The sequence below is a fragment of the Phoenix dactylifera genome, chromosome 17 (assembly GCF_051530095.1).
Source record: "Phoenix dactylifera cultivar Ajwa chromosome 17, Ajwa_hap1_PhDact_Kaust_v1.1, whole genome shotgun sequence".
NCBI lineage: Eukaryota > Viridiplantae > Streptophyta > Magnoliopsida > Arecales > Arecaceae > Phoenix > Phoenix dactylifera.
In genome coordinates, this window is record NC_143206.1 from 20,153,158 (window position 1) to 20,158,547 (window position 5,390).

At 36.5% G+C, this 5,390-nt stretch overlaps 1 long non-coding RNA gene across 1 annotated transcript; it reads right to left on the minus strand.

Annotated features, from left to right (window-relative positions):
* Positions 1-4,249: 4,249 nt before the first annotated feature.
* On the minus strand, positions 4,250-5,156 carry LOC149751076 (uncharacterized). The gene is made up of 2 exons (XR_016398926.1): positions 4,935-5,156; positions 4,250-4,338 (listed from the first exon to the last, which is right to left on the minus strand). It is a non-coding gene; the product is annotated as an uncharacterized LOC149751076 (long non-coding RNA).
* Positions 5,157-5,390: the final 234 nt, after the last annotated feature.

The following is a 5,390-nucleotide window of genomic DNA, read 5'->3' on the forward strand; positions in this document are numbered from 1 at the left end:
CTGCCCGTTCACCTTCTCATAGCCCATGCGAATAAGGGATCATGCAGTGTATGTGTCAGTGAATAGTAGATGCCAGGAGATCTCTCCCTCTACTGATATATCATGCTGTCGGAAGATCAGGGTGAGTATCATACCATAAGGCAGGGAGACTCTGGAATTGCATATGACCTTTCTCATCTGCTTGAGTATCATAGTTGGAAGGTTCAGGGGAATGCCCTGAATAATGTGCTCCATGACGACCAGGTCTCGCTCAGAAATGAGATCAAATCTTCCGCTTTTCGGAAACAAAATCCGACCTATGAAGTTGCGCAACAACCTCATTTCAGCTGAAAGAGAGCTTTCTATTACATTTCTGAATAATCAAAGTCTTCATTCTCAAGAATCAACTGCAAGGCTCTCAACTTATTTTCGGGCTTTTCTGGAGTTGCTCCTTCGCAGGGGAGATGAAGCAACTCACTCAAACTCTCTTCTGAAACCCTAACCCTTACCCCTCGGACTTCAGATATAAGCCCTCCCATTCCAGTTTTCAGGAAAGCATAGAACTCACGAACCAATCCTAGATAGATCACCACATCTAGGGAGCAAAGATACTCTCATCCTTGCCTTCGGATCCATTCCCCCAAACGGAACTCTTCTTGATCCAAAAACTCGGAGTGGATCCTTCTCCTCGTGGTAACCGGTCTCCCCGCAAATTTCACAAGTTGGACTGAAGGGGAGGGAGGAGGAGGAGGCTCTACACGTGTCTCACCTTGTGGAGGCACTGTAGAAGGCTCTGTAGCAGCTCTATCCGCACGGATGGTCCGTGAAACCCTCCCGGATCGCTTGGCTACGGCTCTCTTGGGTCCCATTTCTTCTAATCTACTGTTTGGAGATGATTGGAAGAGATTTGAGAGTGGAGAATAGGGTTTTCGGAAGAGGACAAAGAGAATACAGTGCCCTAGATAGCTCACGAGTCCCCCCTTTTAACAGTGGGGTCCCGTCGTTGGGTTGACCCTAGATTTTTCTTGGGTCGACTCAACGTTGGGTCGACCCCATTCTGGGTTGGGGCGACCCAAGTTCAGAAATTTTTCTTTCTCTTCTTTTTTCCTTTTTAAAAATTTTTCTTTCTTCCAATCCTTACAAATTCTTACTGGGACAATGATACATGAGTTAGAAATCTATAGATAACTAGTTTGACTAATGTTTCATGGGTTTTTAGAAATGGGAGGAGAGTATCATGATACAGCTTTCTCCTTTTTATATCTCCTCAATCAAAAGGATCACATATGCCTAATTCCCTCCTTAGCATGCAAAATCTATCTTCACTCAAAGGTTTTGTGAATATGTCAGCTAATTGTTTCTCAATACATATATGCTCAATACAAATGTTTCCATTTTGCACATGATCTCTAATAAAATGATATCTTATTTCAATGTGTTTGGCTTTAGAGTGCTGAACCGGATTTTTAGTAAGGTTGATGGCACTAGTATTATCACACTTTATAGGAATATTATCTAGTTTAATTCCATAGTCCTCTAGTTGTTGCTTAAGCCATAATACTTGAGCACAGCAACTGCCGGCGGCTATATATTCGGCTTCAGCCGTTGACAGTGCTACTGAATTCTACTTTTTGCTAAACCATGATACCAAATTATTTCCTAAAAATTGACATGTTCCACTAGTGCTCTTCCTATCTAATTTGCATCCAGCAAAATCTGCATCAGAGTAGGCAAGCAATTCTAGACAGGAGTCTCTTGAGTACCATAATCCTATGTTCGTAGTCCCTCTCAAATATCTAAGGATTCTTTTAACAGCACTTAAATGTAACTCCTTAGGATCTGATTGGTATCTAGCACATATTCCCACACTAAACACTATGTCTGGTCTACTAGCAGTAAGGTAGAGCAAGGATCCAATTAATCCTCTATAAAGTTTCATATCAATACTTTTTCCTTTCTCATCTTTGTCTAGCTTACTAGTGGGATTCATTGGGGTGCCTACTCTCTTGTGATTTTCATTCCCAAACTTCTTTAATATTTTCTTTGTATACTTAGTTTGATGAATGAAGACACCTTCTTTAGTTTGTTTGATTTGTAACCCGAGAAAGAAATTTAGTTCTCCCATTAAACTCATCTCGAATTCTCCTTGCATTAAATTAGCAAACTCTTTGCAAAGATTGTCATCTGTGGCACCAAAAATTATGTCATCTACATATATTTGTACCACTAGCAGATTTTTGTCTTCTCTTTTAAGAAAAAGTGTTTTGTCTACATTTCCTATACTAAAATCATTATTCAGTAGAAATTTGCTTAGTCGATCATACCAAGCCCTAGGTGCTTGTTTTAGTCCATATAATGCCTTATGTAGTCTAAACACATGATTTGGCAATTCATGATTTTCAAAACCAGGAGGTTGCTCTACATATACCTCTTTCTCTATAAAACCGTTTAAGAAGGCACTTTTTACATCCATTTGATACAACTTGAAATCCATGAAACATGCAAAAGCTAGAAGTAACCTAATAGCCTCTAATCTAGCCACGAGAGCAAATGTTTCCTCAAAGTCTATTCCTTCTTCTTGATTGTATCCCTTAGCTACAAGTCTAGCTTTATTTCTTATAACTACCCCATTTTCATCTAATTTATTTCTAAAGACCCATTTTGTTCCAATTACAGAGTTATGCTTTGGTCTCTCAGTTAATGTTCATACATTACTTCTTTTGAATTGATTTAATTCTTCTTGTATAGCATTATCCAATTGGTGTCTTTTTCAGCTTCTTCATAAGTCTTAAGTTCTAACTGTGAAACAAAAGCAAGATAATAATTTAAATTTCTGAGAGAGGATCGAGTTCTTACCCCTTGAGATGGATCACCAATGATTAAGTCTTTAGGATGTCCATATGCATACCTCTATTCCTTTGGCAAGTCTTGAGATTGTGGTGGCACGCGATCATTTTCCTTATCTTGATTTGGCACGTCATCAAGATTCAATTTTTCAAAGTTAATAATTCCTGCATCATCATCAAGGATATTTTCTTTTCTAGCAGACTCACTATCAGACTCATTAAATATGATATTAACTGACTCTTCGACTGCAAGAGTTCTTTTATTAAACACTCTGTATGCCCTGCTAGATGTGGAGTATCCTAAGAAGATACCTTCATCTGACTTGGCATCAAATTTACTTAGATCCTCCTTGCCATTGTTTAAAATGAAACATCTACATCCAAATACTCTAAGATATTTAGCGGTTGGTTTCTTATTCTTCCAAAGTTCATAAGGAGTTTTCTTGGTTATAGGTTGTATTAAAACCCGATTTAGAATATGGCAAGCAGTGCTTATAGCTTCAGCCCAAAAGTACTTTGGAAGATTTGACTCGCACAACATCGTGCGTGCCATTTCTGCCATGGTCCTATTTTTCCTTTCAACAACCCCATTTTGTTGAGGCGTTCTAGGTGCTGAAAATTGATGTGAGATATCATTTTCATTACAAAATTCTTCAAAGTGTTGATTTTCAAATTCAGTTCCATGATCATTTCGAATTGCTATTAAAGTGAGCTTCTTTTTATTTATGATATTATTATAATATTTCAAGAATGCTGAAAATGCTTCATTCTTATGTGCCAAAAATGAAACCCATGTATATCTTGAAAAATCATCTACTATAACTAGTCCATACTTCTTCCCTCCTAGACTCGCAGTTCTAGTGGGTCCAAATAGATCCATATGTATGAGTTCAAAAGGCCTAGTTGTTGATACTATATTCTTTGATTTGAAGGATGATTTTGTTTGTTTTCTTAATGAGCATAGTCCACAAATTTTGTCCTTTTCAAAGATCAATTTTGGCACATCTTTTATTAATTCCTTCTTGACTAGTTTTGATATTAAATCCATACTAGCATGTCCTAGTCTACGATGCCAAAGCCAACTTGTTTCATTTTTCTTTTCTTCATTAGTAATTAAACATAATCCATTTTTCTTGCCTAATTCATGAAGATCTACCATGTAAATATTTCTTTGCCTTTGTCCTATAAGTACAATGCTATTATCTTTAGGATTTGTGATTATGCATACTGATGCTTCAAATGTGACTTTAAACCCTTTATCACAAAATTGACTTATGCTAAGTAGGTTATGTTTCAAACTATTAATTAATAAGATATTTTCTATGAAGGTAGATGGAGTAATGAAAATTTTATCCTTTCCAATGATATACCCTTTTCTATTGTCTCCATAGGTTACTACTCCACCCTTCTTAGACTCCAAGGTAACAAATTGGTCTACGTCACCGGTCATGTGTCTTGAACAGCCGCTATCTAGATACCATCGTTTATCCACCTTATTAGCTGCAAGACACCCCTGCAATCAAGATCAAGAATGAGCTTTAGGTACCCAAACTATGTTGGGTCCTTTAGGTTAGTACTTGATGTTCCTTTTGGAACCCAAACTTTCTTGGATTTAAGCCTATAATTGTTACTCAATTTGTTGTAGCTAGACTTTCTATAGTTACATTCATATGCTTTATGTCCTAATTTATTGCAACAATGGCAAGTTATATTTTCATTTTTAGCTTTTACAAATATGCTCTTTAAGTATTTTTGTTTTCTATTTATTTTATATCCTAATCCAGCTTTATCATATACAGCTTTTTGACTATCAAGAATCATATTTAATTTGGTTGAGCTAAGTGTAAACTTGTCTACTAAGGATTTATATTTTTCAGCATCTTCTTTTAACTTGACATTTTCATCAATTAAATTCTTGGTTTCATTTGTGAGTCTCCTACTTAATGTTTCATAATTATTAGATAGTTTCAGCTTATCTTTGATAAGAGATTGATTTTCTTCTTTTAGAACTTTATTTTTATTGATCAGTTTTTTGTGTTCTTCCATGAGTTCTAAAAATGAATCATGTAATTCATCAACAGTAAAATCACATTCAAGTTCAGAATCTACCTCATCGTCATTGGCCATATGGCAGATTTGGGCCGTCTCTTGATGATCTTCCTCTTCCGAACTTGACTCCTCACTTTCACTCCATTCAGCCATGAAGTTCTTCTTCTTAAGTTTTCTTGCCATCCACTTTAATTCCGGGTAATCTATCTTAAAATGCCCGGGCTTGTTACACTCATAACAAATTGGTGTTTTCTTTTCTTTCTCTTTGTCCTTACCCTTTTCTTTGCTTGAGCTACCTTTGAAGAAGGGTTTTTTTTTATGAAATCTCTTCTTACCTCTCATAAATTTTCTGAATTTTCTTCCAAGCATAGCCATTCTTTCTTCATCAAGTTCATCATCATCATCAGATTCTTCCGATTCAGTTTCTTGTTTTGGAGTGGTAGACTTTAGGGCAATGGTCTTTCTTCTCTTGACCTCATCTTCTGAATTTTGCCTCATGGTCAACTCATGGGTCAT